Source organism: Pituophis catenifer, unplaced genomic scaffold (genome assembly GCF_029215685.1).
Source record: "Pituophis catenifer annectens isolate HBS135680 unplaced genomic scaffold, rPitCat1.0.hap2 SCAF_3, whole genome shotgun sequence".
Classification (NCBI taxonomy): Eukaryota; Metazoa; Chordata; class Lepidosauria; order Squamata; family Colubridae; genus Pituophis; species Pituophis catenifer.
In genome coordinates this window covers 215,643,801-215,665,054 of record NW_027256883.1, presented here as the reverse complement: position 1 = coordinate 215,665,054, position 21,254 = coordinate 215,643,801, and the positions used below count along the sequence as shown (strand labels likewise).

Sequence of the window (21,254 nt, the reverse complement as noted above, 5' to 3'; positions counted from 1 at the left end):
CCCAAAGGTGTTTTTTTTTCCCAAAAGGTAACTGGACTTTTTCCCTTGAAGACGTTTTGCTTCTCATCCAAGAAGCTTCTTCAGCTCTTCAGAAGTGAAGAAGCTTCTTGGATGAGAAGCGAAAGGTCTTCAAGGAAAAATTGCAAAGTCCAGTCCAGCTTTGAAAAAGCACCTTTGGGTCTGCAGGGAAACCACCAAGCTCAGAGAAGCACCAAGGACCCCCACATCCTGACTCACCTAAAGGAAGCTTGATAGTTTTCACTGGTAGGGAGCTGGGGAACAGAGCAGAGCCCATGGAGAGGGAGAGGAAGAAGAGGAAGAGCAGGAGGCCGGAAGGTCCCATGGTGTCCCCAATTCTCTCTGTCCCTCAATCACAGCTGGCTTCTTATATCCCAGACCTCACCAGCTTAGAAGGTGGCTTTTCCACGCTCAAGCCCAGCCCAGCCCAGCCCAAACAATAATGCTGCAGGGGGGAGGGAGGGAGGGAGGGAGGGAGGAGAAGAGGGAGAAGAAAGAGGAGAATCCTTCGGAGAAGAACCAGGACGTGACTTTGGTGAAAAGGAGAGGTTGACGTTTCCACTCATGGTGGCAAGAAAGAAAGTCTTCCGATTATGCTTCCAGTCCCAGGCAGATGCTCCGGTCAGGAACTGACTGACAAAGCCTCTAGTGGGGTCACTGAGCATCTGACCCGATTGTGGAGGGCAGAGGCTTCTGTGGGTCGAGTTGGACGCTTGAGAGTGGTTGCTGGACTCTATGATGGATGTATAAAATAGAAATAACAGAAATAGTATAGAAGCTGGAAGGGCCCTTGGAGGTCTTCTAGTCCAACCCCCTGCTCAGGCAGGAGACCCTAGACCGTTTCAGACAAATGCTGTTCAGGATCTTCTCAAAAGCCTCCAGTAATGGAGCACCTACAACCGTGATGGTGAACCTATGGCACGCGTGCCAGAGGTGGCACGCAGAGTCCTCTCTGCCATCACCAGCTCCTCTTCTGGTTTCCGGTGTGTGCCTGTGTGCTGGCCAGCTGATCTTCGCACATGCCGGAGCCCTGGAAACCCAAAGTCCAGCTGGCTGGTGCACATGTGTGTGCCAGCCACCTACTTGCCTGGTTTCTGGCACTATGGTGCGTGCAAAGACCATCTGGCCGAGGTTCCAGGGCTTGGGCACACATGCACACGTGCATTCCAGTTTGGGCACTTGGTGCCGAAAAGGTTTGCCATCACTGACCTACAACTTCTGAAGGGAAGCCATTGCACTGGTTAATTGTTCTCACTGTTAGGAAGTTTCTCCTTAAGTCCAAGTTGCTTCTCTCCATGATTAGTTTCCACTCGTTGCTTCTTCTCCTGCCTTCAGGTGCTTTGGACAATAGGTGGGGGCCTCCTTTTCTTTGGGGCAGCCCCTCAAATACTGGAAGATTGCTATCCTGTCACCCCTGGTCCTTTTTTTATCTAGACTGGCCATACCCAGTTCCTGCAACCGTTCTTCATATATTTTAGCCTCCAGGCCTTTAATTGTCTTATTTGCTCTTCTCTGCACTTTTCTCAAATTCATCTTTTCTGTACAACGTGGTGACCATCCTTAGCCTTGAAAGCTCGCAATATTTACAAGCGTTGTGAGTTGAGTTGAGCCTAAATTTTGGCCTGTCTCTCTTCCTCCAAATCCAAATTTAAGGTGGGTGGACTTTGATTCCCAGGATTCCCCTTGGCCTGGGAATTCTGGGAATGGAAGTCCAGCCTGGTTAAAATTGCTGAGGTGGAGAAAGAGGGCCATAACGGGTCCTTGTCAAAGTTTGTTTGTCTTCTGCAATATCGTGTTGATCTGAAGATGAAAGCACAAACAGGAAGACACCTATTTTTGGGAAAGATGATACACCCCTCCCTGCATGAAAGGCAATTTATTGCCAATGACTTTTTTTTGTGTGGGGGGAAGGAGGCATTCTGGTCAGAGGACTAAGATCCCACCTCCACCCAGTTGTATTCTGGATCCTGACTTATTTCATTCCTGCAAATTTTATATCAATGCATTAATGTTTCTATCTTTGCTTTTATGATGTTGTAAGTTACAACATGATTCTCCTCACAGTGAGATGGACGGCATAACTATTGAATAAATATAAATAAAAGAATTAAATCTTCATTCTGAGTCTTAGGGGAAGCCCTGGGCTGATTCTGCAGGGGCCTTGTGAAATCAGCAACCCTGCAATTGTCCCCTGACGGATGGGAATCACATCCCCGGGGAGAAATAAAAGGCTCAGCAGCCCACAAAGCAATGCAGGAGGAAAGGTCTACCAGGCCATGCAGAGAAGGTCCTTATTGGGGTCCGAGTACCCCTTACATTCAGAGGTCAGTTGTGAACTGACATATCCTAGAAGATTACATTTACATGACATATAAAATTGTGGGCTCCTTGGTGGTCTCTGAACTTGGTAATTTTCTTGCAGACATTTCATTACCCAACTAGGTAACATCATCAGCCCTCCTCCTCCTCCTCCTCCTCCTCCTCCTCCTCCTCCAATCCTATTTCTCTTTAGCTCTGATCATATTACCAAGTTGGGTAATAAAACGTCTGCAAAAAACCCACCAAGCTCAGAGAGCATCAAGGACCCTACAGACCTTCTCCTTCTCCTAACTCCTCCTCGTCTCCTTCTCCACTCCACTAACCCCATTGCCTTCTAGCACTGATCATGTTCCCTAGTTGGGTCATGAAACGTCTGCAAGAAAACCACCAAGCTCAGAGAGCAGCAAGGATCCCACGGTTCAACCCTGAGCTACAAAGATTTCCTTCTATTGGTAATCTGAACCCATCTGAAAAGCAGAAGGAAGAGCAGCGTTTGGACTGTGTAGCCATGGATACCAACATGTCTCAGTCTCCCTGCTGAGGCCCCTCCAGATTGTCTCTTTGGCCTGCCGACGTGGTGGCCAATCTGGAGCAGGGAGTTCCTGATCCCACCTTGCTGTGAGTAAAGCCGATGTATGGAGAAGAGAACCACCCATCTTGTCCTCTGCATTCAGGGAGGGGGACCCTTTGTTCCGGTACATGCATTGTAGTAGCTTTGCGTTGATGAGTTGTATGCACTTGATAGAGATCTTATTGTGTCCTGGAACACTTTGTTTGTCTCAGCTGCCCAAGTTGGCAGTTGAATCTATGCATTGATACTATAAGTACCGGACATGGTTATTCTCTGGTCCAGCGCAAGGGAAACATGACATGCTGTGGCCCAGAGGATCAACAGGGGAAGACAAAAGAGCCCAACAGGATCTCTGGCCAGTGAACCATCACTTGGAATATTGCATCCAGTATTGGTTGACACAATATAAAAAAAATTATGATGTGGAGACTCTGGAAAGAGTGCAGAGAAGAGCAACGAAGATGATGAGGGGGGCTGGAGGCTAAAACATATGAAGAACGAATTGCAGGAACTGGGCATGGCTGGTCTAGTGAAGAGAAGGACTAGGGGTGACATAATCACAGTCTTCCAATATTTAAGGGGCTGCCCCAAAGAAGAGACAGACAAGAGCCTGTAGTACAGTGGACTAAAGCACTGTTATTAACAACTGCTGCTTGCAATTACTGCAAGTTCAAATCTCACCAGGCTCAAGGTCGACTCAGCCTTCCATCCTTTCTAAGGTAGGTGAAATGAGGACCCAGATTGTGGGGGCAATAAGCTGACTTTGTATAAATATACAAAAGGATGAAGGCTATTGCTTAACGCATTGTAAGCCGCCCTGAGTCTCCGGAGAAGGGAGGCATATAAATCAAATTTAAAAAAAAAAAAAAAGAGGGAGTCAAGCTAGTCTCCAAAGCACCTGAAGGCAAGTTGAGAAGCAACGGATGGAAACTAATCAAAGAGAGAAGCAACCTGGAACTAAGGAGAAACTTCCCACCAGTGAGAACAATTAACCAGTGGAACTGCTTGCCTCCAGAAGATGTGGGTGCTCCACCACTGGAGTCTCAAAAGAGCTTTTTCCAAAGGCAGCTGGCTATACTTTTTTTTTTTTTTTGAGGAAAAACAAAGTCCAGTTTCCTTTGGAAAAAGCATCCTTGAAACAACCATGGCCTGGGTGACTGAGAATCTCCATAGACATCCATCACTGGAGGCTTTTAAGAAGAGATTGGACAAACACTTTTCTGAAATGCTATGGGCTTTGCTATTTGAGCAGAAGACCTTCAAGGTCCCTTCCAACTCTGTTATTGTGTTATTCTGTTATTTCTCCATCCAACATGGGCCTACTTCCTCTAAAGCTCAACCATCCCGGATCTTTCCTTCTTCACTTTCTCTTGGAAAGATGCCCTGAGCCTCAGCCCCTCTTGTTCTCATGGGGGTGGGGTGGGGGAATAGAAATGGGGCAGAAGAAGACACCAGAGACCAAGAAGGAAGCCAGAATCCAATGCTTTATTGCAGAGAAGAAGGAATGAACCCAGGTGTGTTTTGGGGAAGGGGGTTCAGGACAGAAGAAGGGTCTTTAGGTCAAGTTGGTGCACTGGCCACAATTTGGAAGGGCAAAGTTGATGCAGAAAGTCCAGCTTACACCAAAAGTGTCCTGTGAAAAGAAACAGAGTCAGGTCTGAGGGATCTCTTGAAGCCACTGGTCTTTCAGGGGTATTTATTTGATATCTCAATAAATATCAAGTAAATGGCAGGGTCGGGTCCTTCCTTCCCACACGAGGGAAAAGGGGAAAGAAGACCTGGTGTGAGAAAAAAAAGTTCTTGGAGGAGTGTCCCAAAGGTGCTTTTTCAAGAGGCAACTGGACTTTCTTGCTTTTTCTTTGAAGACGTTTCACTTCTCATCCAGGAAGCTTCTTCAGTTCTGACTGGATGGTGGGGAATGGAAGGATTTATATTCCTTGCTGACAGCTGGTCATTGGCATCCTTTTAGAGGGTGGTTGAGGCCACCTGGAAGATTATCTATGCTCTCAGGGTTACCTGAGGGGTGCAAATGGGTGTGGAGCCTTCTTGGAAGTGCTGAAAGGACTTGTGTTGTAGACTGGAGGTAGATGATCTCGTATCCCTCCCCCTCTGTTGAGAGAGGGGCTGTTCAGTTTGGACATAGGTGGCTTCTTGGACCCCCCTTTCAAACCAGTAATCCTGTCTGCCAAAATGTGGACTTTGCTGTTTTCAAAAGAGCAGCCTTTGCCTTTTAAACCTTAATAACCCTCAAAAAGGATGCCAAGGACCAGCTGTCTGCAAGGAGTATAAATCCTTCTGTTTCCCACCATCCAGTCAGAACTGAAGAAGCTTCTTGGGTGAGAAGCGAAGCGTCTTCAAAGAAAAACTAGAAAGTCCAGTTGCCTCCTGAAAAAGCATCTTTGGGACAACGCTGGCCTGGATGATGGAGAAGCTTCATAGACATCTTGGAGGAGTGGGAATGTGTGAGCAAAATAAACTATGGAAGCTATGTCTGTTAATTGGGGCAACCTTGAAGTTCTCAGTGGGTTTATCAAAATTGCTCTGTCAATAAAAGTTATATGTTTTTTTCCCCTCTTTTTAAAGACAGTATCTCTTTCTTGAGGCTAATAACGGGAAGGGCAGGAAAGAAACTTAAGACTTGCTATTTATGAATATTCACCCTCACATCATCTATTACCTATGCATGACTATATCATATATATATATATATATATGGGGTCCTCATTTTGTCTGTGGGAATCCCTCGCATGATTTCCTGGAGGGGATTCTTCCGGTGGGCACTGAATGAATAAGAATTGCAGTGAGCATGGATTGTGGGTGTTTTTTGTCCTGTCTTTGATTCAGAACCTTAGGGATAAGTATCAAATAAAAGGCAAGATTGGGGCCTTCCTTCACACAAGAAGGAAAAGAGGAAGGAAGACCAGGTCTTAGGAAATCAAAGAGGACCCTTCCCCCCCAATCTTCCTAAGCCAGAATCCGACCCCCTCTTGAGGGTCAGCTAAGAGAGAACTTCCCTCCCCCCCACCCTCTCTGTCCGTCCTTCTGAGGCAGGAATGGCCTCCACTGCCTGGTCTCTCATGGCTGGAGAAGATCTGGACGTTCTCTTTTCATCATCATCGTATTTGGGGCTTGGCTCATCCAAGGACAAAGACAAGAAGGACGGAAGCTTCTAGAGGGATTCCAGAGAGATCCTCTTGGATCCAGTCCATTCCAAGATCCAGAGGGATTCCAGAGAGATCCTCTTGGATCCAGTCCATTCCAAGATCCAGAGGGATTCCAGAGAGATCCTCTTGGATCCAGTCCATTCCAAGATCCAGAGGGATTCCAGAGAGATCCGCTTGGATCCAGTCCATTCCAAGATCCAGAGGGATTCCAGAGAGATCCGCTTGGATCCAGTCCATGCTGGGATCTACGAAACTCAGCAGTAGTGAGTGGTATAATAAGACCCAATGCTCTTACCTTAGACGGGATCCATGCACTGGACATTGCAAGCATAAAGGCAACACTTCTGCTTCCCCAGACAATCCTCGTCACTTTCACACCTCTGGGTACAAGGCGGGATGGAGTTTGGAGGTGCCCTGGGACACCCCCCGGGCTTCACTGAAAAGGAGAACATTCCAGGGGTTTGTGGTTTTGTTCTGTATCAGTGTATTATGCCAAACTAATCAAACTAGATCGGGATTCCTTGTGCACAGTCACTCATGTCCTCGTCACCTCTCGCCTGGACTACTGCAATGCTCTCTACATGGGGCTCCCCTTGAAGAGCACCCGGAGGCTCCAACTGGTCCAGAATGCGGCCGCCCGGGTAGTTACAGGAGCCGCATGGCGCTCCCACATAATACCTCTCCTGCGTGAGCTGCACTGGCTTCCAGTGGTCTTCTGGGTGCGCTTCAAGGTGTTGGTTATCACCTTTAAAGTGCTCCATGGCATAGGACTTGGATATCTTCGAGACCCCCTGCTGCTACCAATGGCCTCCCACTGACCTGTGCGCTCCCACAGAGAGGGCCTCCTCAGGGTGCCATCGGCCAAGCAATGTAGACTGGTGGCCCCCAGGGGGAGGGCCTTTTCTGTGGGGGCACCTGCCCTCTGGAATCAGCTGCCCCCAGAGATACGAAGAATCCAAGACCTCAGTGCCTTCCGCCGTGCCCTTAAGACCTTTCTTTTTCAGCAAGCCAGGCTGGCTTAACACATTTTTAAATGTTTTTAATAGGTTTGTTATTGTTTTTTTTTAACTATGGGGCCAAACGCATATATATCTTTTTAACTGTATTTTAATGTTTGTATTTATGTTTTTACTTTGGCTGTGCACCGCCCTGAGTCCTTCGGGAGAAGGGCGGTATATAAATCTGATAATAAATAAATAAATAAACAAACAAAAAAATGTTGCATTGTGCAGAGATGGATAGATTGACATTGAAAATAAAAGATAAAGGAGATACAGAATATTATTTAATGTGGAATAGGTTTTGTCAGTGGTTAGAGCCAGAGCTCACTATAACAGCATTGCCAAAAAAAGGCATTAAGAGTTGTTAACTTAATTTTGTGTAGCTTCTTCTCCGGTAACATTGTACTGCGAACCAGGGCATACAAAACCTTTGCTAGACCAATTCTCGAATACAGCTCATCTGCCTGGAATCTGCACTGCATAACGGACATTGATACAATTGAGCGAGTCCAGAGATATTTCACGAGAAGAGTCCTCCACTCCTCTACTCACAATAGAATCCCTTATGCCGCCAGGCTTGAAATTTTAGGCTTGGACAACCTAGAACTGGACCGACCTAAGCGTAGTACACAAACTTATCCACTACAATGTACTTCAGCTTCAACCACAATAATACACAAGCACACAATAGATACAAACTCAAGGTTAACCACTCCAAACCCGATTGCAAAAAATACGACTTCAGCAACAGAGTGGTCAACGCCTGGAATGCACTCCCTGACTCTGTGGCTTCTTCCCCAAACCCCCAAAACTTTAACCTTAGACTGTCTACTGTTGACCTCGCCCCATTCCTAAGAGGTCTTTAAGGGGTGTGCATAAGCGCATCAGCGTGCCTTCCGTCCCTGTCCTACTGTCCCCATTTATTTGTATCCATTTTATGTATTCATAATTATGTTTATACTTATATCTGTTATCTAATACATGTTTGACAAACTAAATAAATAAAAAAGAGGTAAAAATTAGATGAAAAAAGAGCATTGTTATGTATAAATTAAACATGAAAGTTGTTTATAACCGTAAGTATGCTAATATAATCAATAGCATTACAAATAAGCTAATATAATTATTGTTAGGATATGGTTTGAGCCTAACTATGTTGTCCAGGCAATATAAGTGTACTGTAACTTTAATCTGTAAATGTATTATGTGACTTTAATGCTGAATCATGCTGTAATTACATAATGACTGGTTGTGAGAGTATTTAAGCAAGGTACTGCAACCTGTTCAGTTGCTGCTATGCTATGCTGCCATTGATGATGAAGCTGCTATGATAAGCTACCATTGAGAGGAGTTGCTATCTGCTAATCATCGTTGGATGGATCTGCAACCATCGTGGTTATGGTTAGAATCATTCTGTTGTAGTACTACTATTCCTATCAGTATATATCCGTGATGGTGAACCTATGGCTCAGGTGACACAGCTGGCAAGCGGAGCCCTTTCTGCGGACACACGAGCTGTCGCCCAGCTCAGTCCCACCGTGCATGCATGCCTCCCATTGGCCAGCTGATTTTTGGGATGCATGGGACGGGGTGTGGGGCCCATGCAGGGGATGTGCGTGCAAGTGTGGGGGGTGGCACGCACATGTGCGGGGGTGGGGGGAGCGCGGGGGGTGGTGCCCCCTCATGGCCCATTTTTGGGCCCAGGAGGCTGCAGGGAGGCCTACTGAGCCCAAAACGGGGGAATCGGGGGGCTGTCGCATGGACATGTGTGCATGTGCACATGTGTATGGGGGTGAGGGGGAATGTGGGGGCATCGTGTATGCATGCGCAGTGGGGGCATTGCATTATGGGTGCTGGAACGCACACGTGTTATTGTGCGTCCCCGCTTTTCGCACACAACGAGAAAAAGGTTAGCCATCCCTGGTATATATATTACTATTTCTTTCTTTTTCCCCCCTTTTCTTTTGTAAAATGGCATGCCTGGACAATATAGAAATTTGAATAATAATAAATAATAATAATAATACCCTGTATTCCAAATGCTTCTATATGAATAAAAAAACTTGACTTATAAAAATAATGTTAAAGGCTCAAGACATGAATGCTTCTCCTTTGGCGTTGTGTGAAGCCGCCCACAGCTGAAGGAGGAAGGCCTCTTGAACAGGCAGGGAGCCAACCAGACTCCTGTTAACCGTCCTCTTCAAGTTGGCTCCCAACACAGCAGTGATAAGGATTATTGCGTAAACAAATGGAAGATCAGACCAGCCAACCGGCCAACGTTTCCCCAAAACGATGGACTTTAAACAGCTCTTTATCTGGCCGCCCGATTGTTTTGAACTTGAGTTGTCCAGGTTCTCGTTTATGGACCTGGATCAATCTTCTATGTCAGTGGCTCTCAACCTTCCTAATGCTGCGACCCTTTAATACAGTTCCTCATGTTGTAGTGACCCCCAACAATAAAATTATTCCTAAAACCATTGAAAATATGTGTTTTCCTATGGTCTTAGGCGACCCCTGTGAAAGGGTCCTTCGACCCCCAAAGGGGTCCCGACCCACAGGTGGAGAACCACTGGCCTATGTGCAACCAAAGCCATGGCCCTGATTCCTTGCACCTCCCTCCCCCTGCCCTGCCCATTAATTCTCTCATTCAATTTGCTGATCCCTCTGCTGGCTCTTCCTTAATGGGTCCAAGCAAACCCCTAGCACGGGGGGTCTGCAACCTTAAACGCTCAGAGAACCATTTGAACTCATTTCCCACAGGGAAAAAAAAAAAACACTGGGAGCCACAAAACCCTTCTCTCCCCCCCTCTCCCCCTCTCGCTGTATCCCTCTCTCTCCCTTTCTCTCTCTCTCTCTGTCTCTCTGTCTCTCCCCCTCTCCCTCTCTATCTTCCCCCCTCTCTCTGTATCTCTCTAGAAGAATCAACTGGATGAAACCCCCAGAAAGACTAAGAGATACTTCGAGGTTAGCAATATTTGCTGTATGGGGGTGGTGCCCCCCCTTACCCATTTGTCCCCTCGAAGGGGGCAGCTCCGTCAAGAGGGTGAGGAGACCCAGGAGGAGGAAGAGGCCGTGCGCAGCCTTCATGGTGCTGGTTCAGTGGGAATGCGAGGTGGGGCTGGAGGGGTGGGTATTGAAGTCCTGCTTGGAGGAAGTGAGAAGGGCTGCTGAAGAAGCAAGAGAAATGCAAGAATTGTTAGCTTTTCCCTTGATGGGACAAATAGGTGGGGCAGGAAATCGAGATCTTTATTGATGGGAGGCCCCTCGTGTTTGCATTCAGACTTTGTGCAGGGCAGAGCAGGGGCTGCTGCTCCTTCCCGGATCCTGAGTTGCAAAATAGGATCCTGAGTTGCAACACATGTTTGCATGTTGTAATTACAAAGTGTGCAGTGACTGAAGCCATTGGATGTCACAGTCCCAGCTGGGGCTCAGCGGGTTCCATCTCCCTCTTGCAACATTAAGGCCAGGGGTGAAAGTGATGAGGAAACGTGGAGGCAGCCAGAAAGCCAGAAGGTTCAGGATACACCCCGTTGTACTAGCAACAAATGAGAAGCACCCAACCTCAGTTGGGAACCCAACTTTTCAGCAAGAGGCCTTGGTGGTTCCTTGATTAGGGTATTATTTTCTGTTTGATAATTTGTCTGGTGGGGAATAGAGAATACAACGCAATAGAATGGAATGGAGTGGAGTGAATATTTATCTGCCTGCCTGCCTGCCTGCCTGCCTGCCTGCCTCTCCCTCTCCCTCTCCCTCTCCGTCTCCCTCTCCCTCTCTCTCTCTCTCTCTCCCTATCTATCTATCTATCTATCTATCTATCTATCTATCTATCTATCTATCTATCTATGTAGGTCTTTGGTTATTCGGGTTTTCTCCCACGTAAAATTGGAAGTGTTTTGGTGACGTTTCGACAAAGTCTCATTCGTCATCTTCAGGCTGGTGTTTTCGGCTTCGTGCTTCTAGGAGCAATGTGTGATCGCAGCTTTTTCTTCCTTTTAACTGCCAATGTTATCTTTCTATCTATCTATCTATCTATCTATCTATCTATCTATCTATCTATCTATCTATCTCTACCTACCTACCTTGCAGCTACCAGAGTCTAGGACAACTTGGCATGGTTGACTTGCTACTGCCAACTTGCCACCAGAGAACTTTCTGAGGGACCATCCAGTGCTGATCAGCCTCTGGGCTGCTGGGAGGCCACACTCTGGCTCAGTCCAGCCTTGAGGACTTCTCATCTGAGGAGGTTTAAACCCAAAGCAAGACAAGGCCTGTTGCAATTCACTGGTCCCTCTCTTGAGTTATCCCGCATTGAATTGTCTTGCAATGGGGGTGCCCCATTATGTCATGTTGGATCTTTCTCTGAGGAGCTTCCACCCATTTTTTTTTTAAATTTGATTTATATGCTGCCCTTCTCCAGAGACTCAGGGCGGCTTACAGTGCGTTAAGCAATAGCCTTCATCCTTTTGTATATTTATACAAAGTCAGCTTATTGCTCCCACAATCCGGGTCCTCATTTCACCTACCTTAGAAAGGATGGAAGGCTGAGTCAACCTTGAGCCTGGTGAAATTAGAAATTACTGTAAGTAATTGCAGACAGCTGGTGTTAATAACAGGGTGCGTAGACCACTGTACTATCAAGGCTCTTCTTGTCCTACCCTCAGGTGCTTGGGGAAATAATAAATCAACCTCCTCTTCCCTGGGACAGCCCTTCAAGGAATGGAAGGTCAGGTCTCCTCTGAGCTTTTTCTTCATTATTTGCACACGGGGAATTTGCACGGGAGACAAATTCCTTGTGTTTCCAATCACACTTGGCCAATAAAGAATATTTCTATTCCTATTAGGCTAAACACACCTACTTCTTTTAACTGTTCATCATACGGTTGAGCCTCGAGTCCCCTCACCACCTTGGCTGATCTTCTCTGCCCTTTTTCTAGAGTCACAGCCATCCTTTTTATTGTATTGTGGTGACCAGAACTGGACACACAATCCCAAGTGTGGTCTCATCAGTATAAACTTCACAGAGTAATAGAATAAAAGAATGGGACCTTGAGGGTCCTCTAGTCCAACCCCCTGCTCAAGATCTTTCCTTCTTCACTTTCTCTTGGAAAGATGCTCTGTGCCTCAGCCCCTCTTGTTCTCACATGGGAGGGGGAGTGGGGGGGGGAGGGAAATGGGGCAGAAGAAGACACCAGAGACCCAGAGGGAAGCCAGAATCCAATGCTTTATTGCAGAGAAGAAGGAATGAACCCAGGAGTGTTTTGGGGGAGGGTCTCCAGGATGGCCCAGGACAGAAGAAGGGTCTTTGGGTCAAGCTGCTGCACTGGCCACAATTCAGAAGGGCAAAGATCCCATGAGGAAAGGCCCAGCCATCACTTAGAGGATCCTGTGAGAAGAAACAGAGTCAGGCCTGAGGGATCTCTTGAAGGCACACTGGCCTTTGAGAAGCCTTCTCCATAAATCTCAAATAAATGGCAGATTTGGGGCCTTCCTTCCTGCAAGAGGGATTTCTGATTCCTTCCTTCCTTCCTTCCTTCCTTCCTTCCTTCCTTCCTTCCTTCCTTCCTTCCTTCCTTCTTTCCTTCCTTTCTTTTGCTGTCTATTTGCCCTACCAAGTGACCCCATCAGAACATCCCAGCTCTTTATTGATAGTCATGTAAATCATTAATCTCAGTTTGTTCAACTTATTCAGAAGGAGCTTCAGGGCTACAAGAAATAATGAAGGACCTCAAAACCTCTCTAGAAGTTCAGAAAGGGCCGTTTCATCTCAGCCAGATATAAAACTCATGTCATGAATGCTGAAGGTGAAGATGCTACCAGCTGCTCAGTGAAGGTGGCCAACCTCCTACAGGTACCTGACAAAGACTTGAGGGTGGACAATGGGAGACCCTCCCTCCAATGATGGAGGAAAACCAAATGGAAGGGACAGAGACTCGGAAAAAAGATGCTTAGGACCAGAATAACCGAAGAGTTGGAAGGGACCTTGGAGGTTTTCTAGTCCAACCACCCAGGAGACCGGGTAGACCATTTCCAGAATCTACTCCTCAGTGGTGCTCCTGAACCCTGGAGGAGACGGAGTCGCTCAAAGCCTCCTGAGAGGACATGGCAGCTCCCTTCAAGGAAAAGGAGGAGATGGTGGAGATGGTGGGATGGCTGGAGAAGGACCATCCCAGCCAAGTCTCAGATTGGGAAGGCAGAGGCAACTTCAAGGCAACGATGGGATTGGCATAAAAAAGGGGGAGACTTCATCTCCTTGGACGGCACCTGGCTGGCACTTGGCTTGGCTGAATCCAGGGAGGAACTCTGGGGCAAGGACTGAGGAGGACCCTTCTCTTGGCCCTGATTATTATTTATTAACTTAGATCATGCCAGTCTGCCCTGTAAGGGGACTCCGGGCAGCTAGAGGAGAATAAAGCACAGCCCCCCTGTCCTCCCCTCCCCATCCTGCCCTCCCCTCCCCTTTCACTGAATTTGCTGATCTATCCGCCGTCTCTTCCTCAATGGGGCATTTAGCAAAGGTGCCAGGAAAAGCAGAGGAAACCCCTGGCAGGATCAGCTGGATGGAGCTTTCAGACCTGTGTATCCTGAAAATTGTATATAAGATCTGTAAGAAGAAGGCTTAATTGCTTTCTCTTCCTGTGAGAGAAAGTCATTTTGCAAAGTTATAATAAAATCCTGTCTTGCATGTTCATAGTCTCTGTTTTCATTCCTAATAAGGTAAATGCTGGTTTCCTAAATACCACAATTGGCGCCCGAACAGGGACTTGAGGATCTTTCGTCTGGTAAGAAAAATATCCTGCAAAAGTGCGCACACACTGTTTGAGGGTACAGGTTTATTTCCTTACCAGTCAGGGTTGCTTCTCTTAAGACCCTGAGGCAGAGACGTGAACATCAAGGCAGGAGGAACATTCCTGAGACTACAGTGCACTGGGAGGGAGGGAGTATATTCTTTCAGGGTTTTTTCCTTTTTATGGTTTGGCTTTGTGTATGTTTAGGACTGTTTGTGTATGTATAAGTGTGTTTGTATAGTCTGTGTGATCGAACAGGCAGGGACAGTATGGGGCTTTCCTTGAGCAAACGTATTAATGATACTAACAATGAAATACCCTCCATCCCATAAACTTCCGGTGGCTCCGCGATCCCCGATGGACGCTCCTTTAGGAGCTCTAGCCCCGCAATTCCGTTTGCCGCTAGAACAGCGAAAATCAGCTGTCTAGCGGCTCGAAACACTCCCCCAGGGAAAAAGGGGGAGAGAAGAGCAGAAGGGTCTGGGTAGAGCTCCCCTAGACCCCCAGGTTTTTTTTTTAAGCCTGGGGTTTGCAGGGTGAGAGCTCCCTGAAAGCCCTTCAGTGCTGCGGATCTGGGACGAGTCTGCTTTATGCAGAACAAGGGGTCGTGACCACACCAGCAATGCAATTTTAAGGATTATAAGAAACTTCGACCCTGGATGCTGGCAGAGCAAAATCAGGAGAACAAAAAATGCAAGTACTGAACTTTAACTCCGTTTAAAAGAAAAAAAAAGATGGCGCCTAAGGGTGTGAAAACGAAACTTATTAGTGAAAGTGATTGTTAACGCTAGCAACATTGTTAAAGCTACTGGGTTACACATCAAGAAAAAGATTTAAAGTGGTAGTGGAATGGAAAAGACTATGGTATTGACCTCAACTAATTTATACTTCTAAATTGTGTGGAAAATAATTGGACTTATTGACCTGATAGCTGAATAAATTTAAAGTGAAAATTGAATTATAGCTGACATCAAGGATGGAGGATCATTAGTATATGAGCCAGCAAATTCACAAGTTGTGACTGTAAAGGTCTTACAAGAACTCTTAAATTTTCATACTTCTGTTATATTAGAATCAATTAAAAGGACTGTTCAAAATCAAAATTTGGAGAATAACAATGATTTGCTGGCTGGAAAAGAGGAAGAAATTAACCAGGCTAATGTGACTTTGGAGGAGAAAAAAGAGGCTGTCAGGATTAAGATGGAAGTTAGTACACTGGAAACAGAGGTTTTGGTAGAGGCTTCCATGCAATTAACTGAAAAGCAGCAAATAGACTCTTTCCTGCAGAGTGATAAATTTTACCGTTACAATCCTTGGATTTACAGACAGAATCAATCTTTAAGGAATGAAGTGACTGATTATACAAGCAGGAAGAGTCGAAATGGAGGTTCCAAATTAAAGGAAATAATTCTAAGAAGAGAACGAATTCCAAAGATACATCATCCTCAAACCCAAATTCAAAAATTTTTGAAAATAAAAGCAGGGGGAGGAGCAATGCTGAAGAAGAAAGTATTATTGAAGAAGAAAAACTGTAAAAAATATAGAAAGAAAGGAAGAATGGAAGATTAATTTCTTTTGGGGAGGATTTTAGTAATAAATCTGAAAAGTTTACTGAAATTAGTATTTTTTAAGTTTAAGTAAAAATGTTTAACTAAAAATGGACAGCTGTTTAAAAGTTATCGAGGTATTAAAATGGTTAACTTTAAAGTTAATGGATAGCTTTGAAACTTATATTTTGAAGAATGTCTTATTGAGGTATTAAGAGATTTTAAAATGTTTAACCTAAAATAATATTTTTTTTAAAAAAAAAGACATGCTTTAAAGAAAGTTTTAAAATGTTTAATTTAGAATTTTACAAGGGAGTAACGTTGAATAAACAGAAATTGGCAAGTGGTTTATGAATGACCAAAGAGGATAAATGTTTAATTTAGAATTTTATTAGGGAGTAATGCTGAAAAAGAAGGTATGGAGAGGATTTTAGTAACAAATGTGAAATGTGATAAGAGAATTTATAAAGGGGAGGTTGATGAATAATTTTTAAAAGGGGAGTTAAAGAGTGTGAGGGAGTTTTGAATCTTGTAGTAAATTAGCATATTTTAGTTTATGCTTGTTTAATGTTATACCCTGTTTTTGCTCTGGGAAGTCGGGGGGGACGTGGGGAGGGGGGGGTTGAAGGTTGTGTGGGGATAAAATTGTTGTATAATTTTTAATAAAATTAAAAGATAGATAAATGTATTAATAGAGAAGTAAGAAATAGAAATAGAGAAGTAAGAAGTAAGAAAAGATAGATAAATGTATTAATAGAGAAGTAAGAAATGTGGGGGAAATGTCATAATAAAGGAAATGATAATATTAAGATATGATAAATACTGGAGGAGTAAAAAGAAAACACAAAAGATGTATTCAAAAGATACATTGAATGATTGATTATGTATTGTTTGTTTGTTTATAAAATAAAAAAACTTTTTAAATAAAAAAAAAAAGAAATACCCTCCATCCCTCCAATATCACCTTTAGGGGAGTTGTTAACTCAGTGGACAGAGGACTGGTTAAAGGCTTATACGAAACAGTTAGATAAAGTGACTATGATTAATTATTGTACTAGGGTGTGCCCGACATTTGTGTTGATAAAGCCTAATTACAGACGGAGTGACCCATATTGGATAAATGCTTTGAAGAAGGTTTTGGACAATAGAAAATTGAGGTCTCAGTTGCCATATGGGGAACCGTGCTTTCATGTTCAGTGGTTTGACTCCTTTCCTCCTAGAAGTTCCAGAGTGTTGTATGGGAAGGAGGAAGAAGAGAAAGGCTGGGATCCTTTAGCTTATGCCACATGTCCACCTCCCCCTCCTCCAAATAATCCGAATGGAGCAGGAGCCATGGGTGGAATTGATGAGGCTGCTGGGAGCAGTGGGGGAGAGACTTCAGCAGTCCGGCAATATCAGCAGTTGAAGAAGGAGGTAGATGAACTGTCAGTAACTGTGGGACAGAATCGACCTCCTTCCCCTCGTATGACACGATCACAGACGAAAAAGATGCTCCCTTTAAGGGAGATGCCTAATGGCACAACGGGTGCAGGTGTGCCGATTACAACGTTTGTGAATGTGCCTTTAACATCTTCAGATTTGAGAAATTATAAAAGCAACATGCCGTCTTTACAGGCAGATCCTGTTAAGTTGTCTGAATCTTTAGATCTGTTCCTGGGACCCAATCTGTACACTTTTGCAGAGTTACAGCATATATTGGGATATTTGTTCTCCCCTGAGGAGAGGTCACAAATACGGAAAGCAGCTATGGCTTGTTGGGATAAAACCCAAGTAGGGGCTGCTCAGCCCGTTGCTGCTGACACTAAGTTTCCATTGGCTGATCCTGGTTGGAATAATAATAATGTAGCTGACCAAGAGCAAATGGAAGACCTGAAACGAATTATACTTCAGGGAGTTAAGACAGCTGTACCTCAAGGAAAGAATTTAACTAAAGCTTTTGAGGTTGAACAGTTGCGAGATAAAACACCTTCAGTGTTTCTGGAACGTATTAAGGACAATTTAAAGAAGTATTCTGGTCTTTCTCCTGAAACACCAGCTTATGTGTCCTTAATGAAAATGCAGTTTGTGACCAAGGCATGGCCAGACATCAAGAAAAAGATACAGAAAATTGATGACTGGGCTGGCTCTGATATTACCGCTCTGTTGAAGGAAGCCCAAAAAGTTTGTGTGAATAGAGATGAAGTGAAGACTAGGCAGAAGACTCAGATGATGGTGTCTGTGTTAAAGGCTGCAAACAAGCCAGCAGACAGAAAGGAGGGAGGGGGAAGGGGGAAGAGCTTTGTAAAACAGCCTTCCACTGTGATAAGACAACAGCGTCCTGGAATTCGGAGAGGTTTCCTCCAGTGGAGAAAGCCTGGAGGTAGTGGAACAGAAAGCAGGAAATGTTTTGCATGTGGAAAGGATGGTCATTTTGCTAGAAATTGTCCAGAGAAGAGGAGATCCCAGAGGATAGAACAACACCTCTATACCCTTATGGGAGAAGAGGATGATTAGTGGGGTCAGGGGCTTTTGATAGAGGGATCCCACCAAGAGCCCTTGATAAATTTGTTAGTGGGACCAGAGGAGGAGGAACATGTGTTTTTAATAGACATGGAGCAACTAGAACTTCTGTCTGTCAATTACCTAGTGGGGTGCATCTAACAGGTGGAACCATTAAGATAAGGGGGATTAAGGGTATACCTTTTGATGTGCCATTATTGAGGAATATGAAACTAGGTTGTGGAAAGCGAATTATACATCTAGATGTGATACTTGTACCAGAAGCAGGCATTAATCTGTTTGGGAGAGATGCATTGTCTCTTCTAGGTTGTGAGCTAAAATTCTCTAGTGGTGATTCTATTGTTAATGTGTTGACTGAAGAACAGGAAAGGAATATTGACCTGATTGTTTGGGAAAAGGAAGGAAATAGGGGAGTCCTGGATATTCCTCCATTGAAGGTAATGTTGAAGGAAGGGGCAGTTCCTGTAAAGTTTAAGCAGTACAATATCCCTATAGAATTACGGAGAGAGTTGAAGCCAGTAATAGAGAAATTGTTAGCTGATGGATTGATTGAGCCTACTATGTCTCAGTATAATAAACCTATATTACCTGTCAGGAAGCCTGATGGGTCAATCAGAGTTGTTCATGATTTAAGGAAGGTGAATTTACTAGTTGCCAGTTGTTTGTAACCCCTATACTCTGTTAGGTCGTATACCACATTGTCATAAGTATTTTAGTGTGATAGATTTGAAGGATGCGTTTTGGACATGTCCCCTAGCTGAAGAGTCAAGAGATATCTTTGCTTTTGAATGGGCTGATCTGGATACTCATAGAAACCAGCAGTATAGATGGTGTGTTTTGCCACAGGGATTTTCAGAGAGTCCAAACCTGTTTGGATAGATGTTGGAACAGGTATTGGAGAGATTCTGTGTTCCTTCTGGAATTCAGGTGTGTTCAGGTGGATGATTTGTTGTTATCTGGAGAGAAGAAGGTTGAGGTTGAGAAAGGAACAAATGATTTGTTGAATTTTTTAGGACAGAATGGCTTGCGAGTGTCTAAAAGGAAACTTCAGTATGTAGAACTAGAAGTTAAGTACTTTGGGCATTTGATAAGCCAGGGAAGTAAACGGATTAATCCTGAGAGGATAGAAGGAATAATAACCCAACCGTTACCGAAAACTAAGAAGGAAGTTAGAAAATTGCTTGGTTTGATGGGATATTGTAAATTATGGATTGATGATTATACAGATAAGGTACGGTTTTTGTATGATAAGTTAGTAGAAGAAGGACCATGAACAGTTGTATGGAAGGAAGGTGATGAGGCTAGATTGGAAGATTTGAAGAGGTCTTTGATTCAGGCGCCAATCTTGAGTTTGCCAGATTTGAAAAAAACGTTTCACTTGTTTGTAGCAGTGGAAGATGGTATTGCTAAGGGGGTGTTTGCTCAGGCTTGGGCTGGCAACAAGAAACCTATAACTTTTCTGTCTAAATTAATGGATCCAGTAGTGAGAGGTTGGCCATTGTGTGTGCAAGCAGTAGTAGCAACTGCTTTATTGGTTGAAGAGAGCCGAAAATTAACGTTTGGGGGTGCATTAGTTGTGAGTAGCCCACACCAAGTTAGGACAATCTTGATGCAGAAAGCGCAGAGATGGCTTACGAATGTAAGACCTTTGAAGTATGAGGTTATTTTATTGTCCCAAGATAATTTGGTTCTTTCTACCGATAGGAATTTAAATCCAGCAGAGTTCTTGTCAGGGGAAAGGAAAGAGTGGGATAATATAGAGCATAACTGTGTGGAAGCTATTGATTTACAAACGAAGGTTAGGGAAGATTTGGAGGATAGTCCATTAGAGGGCGGTATTAATCTATTTATTGATGGTTCTTTCCGAGTTGAGAATGGAAAAAGATTGAACGGTTATGCAGTTGTGAATGGAGATACCTCTGAGATATTGGAAGCTGGAAAGTTGCCGTCTGAATGGTCAGCACAGACATGTGAAGTTTTTGCTTTGTTGCAAGCTTTGCATTTGCTAACTAATGAGGTGGGGAACATTTATACTGATTCTAAGTATGCTTATGGTATTTTAAATACTTTTGGAAAAATCTGGATTGAGCGGGGATTGATTTCCAGTAAGGGAAAGGAATTAAAACAAGTTGATCTTATAACAGCTGTAATGGAAGCAGCTGAAGGTCCTACTAAGCTTGCTTTTATCCATGTTGAAGTACATAGGAAAGGAACTTCGAAATTGATTGTGGGGAATAGACTGGCGGATGAAGCGGCTAAAGAGGCAGCTTTGGGAGGAGATGCTATTATGATTCTAGTTCCTACATTAACTTTTGATGTAGCTCCAGCATTTACTGCTGATGAAGAACAACAGATGGTAAATGAGGGGGTGCGTCAGGTGAATGGCAAATGGATAACTAAGGATGGAGTGCAGATTTTAAATAAAGCTGTAATGAGGAATGTGATTGAACGTGTGCATGAGGGAACTCATTGGGGAACGCAAGCATTTATTGATTTCATTAAGCGTACATATGTATGTAGGGGAATGTATACAATAGCTATGCAAATAGTACGGAAGTGTATACATTGTGTAAGAAGATTATGAGGAAACAACCGAGGGGAGGTAGAGACTTAGCTGTCTGGCCTTTCCAACGAATCCAGGTGGATTATACAGAAATGCCGGCAGTTGGGACTCTTAAATATTTGTTAGTCATAGTAGATCATTTGACTGGATGGGTTGAGGCTTTTCCGTGTGCAAAGGAGAATGCTCAGATGACTGTTAAGATCATATTGGAACAATTGATACCGCAATATGGTTTAATTGAATCCATTGATAGTGATAGAGGTACACATTTTGCGGCCCAGGTGGTGAAGCAGGTAATGAATCAATTAGGAATTGATTGGCAACTTCATTTAAGTAATACGCCCATTTCCTCTGGTCGAGTGGAGAGGGCGAATCAGACTATTAAATCTGCTTTAAAAAAATTAATGATAGAATTACAACTACCTTGGACGAAATGTTTGCCTTTAGCTCTATTAAGAATGAGAACAAGTCCTAGAAAGGATCTGGGAATATCTCCACATGAGATGATGTTTGGATTGCCGTATACAGGGAAGGTTGGAATGCCTAGAATAGAACTGAAGGATGTGTTTCTACGAAAATATATACAAGGACTGTCCCAGTGTTTTTCTTTTTTAAGGTCCAAAGGACTATTGGCACAGACTCCACCACTTGATTTCCAAGTACATGAGTACAAGAGCAGAGACTGAGTCCTGATAAAAGCCCTTAAAGAGAAAAAGTTGCAGCCGGTGTGGGAAGGACCGTTTCAAGTATTGCTAACCACTGAATCGGCTGTGAGGACTAAGGCTGG

The 21,254-nt window shown here is 44.3% G+C and overlaps 1 long non-coding RNA gene across 1 annotated transcript; it reads right to left on the bottom strand.

Annotated features, from left to right (window-relative positions):
- Positions 1-4,374: 4,374 nt before the first annotated feature.
- Positions 4,375-10,313, bottom strand: LOC139315522 (uncharacterized). The gene is made up of 3 exons (XR_011600288.1): positions 10,079-10,313; positions 6,368-6,508; positions 4,375-4,541 (listed from the first exon to the last, which is right to left on the bottom strand). It is a non-coding gene; the product is annotated as an uncharacterized lncRNA (long non-coding RNA).
- Between the last annotated feature and the right edge of the window lie 10,941 nt (positions 10,314-21,254).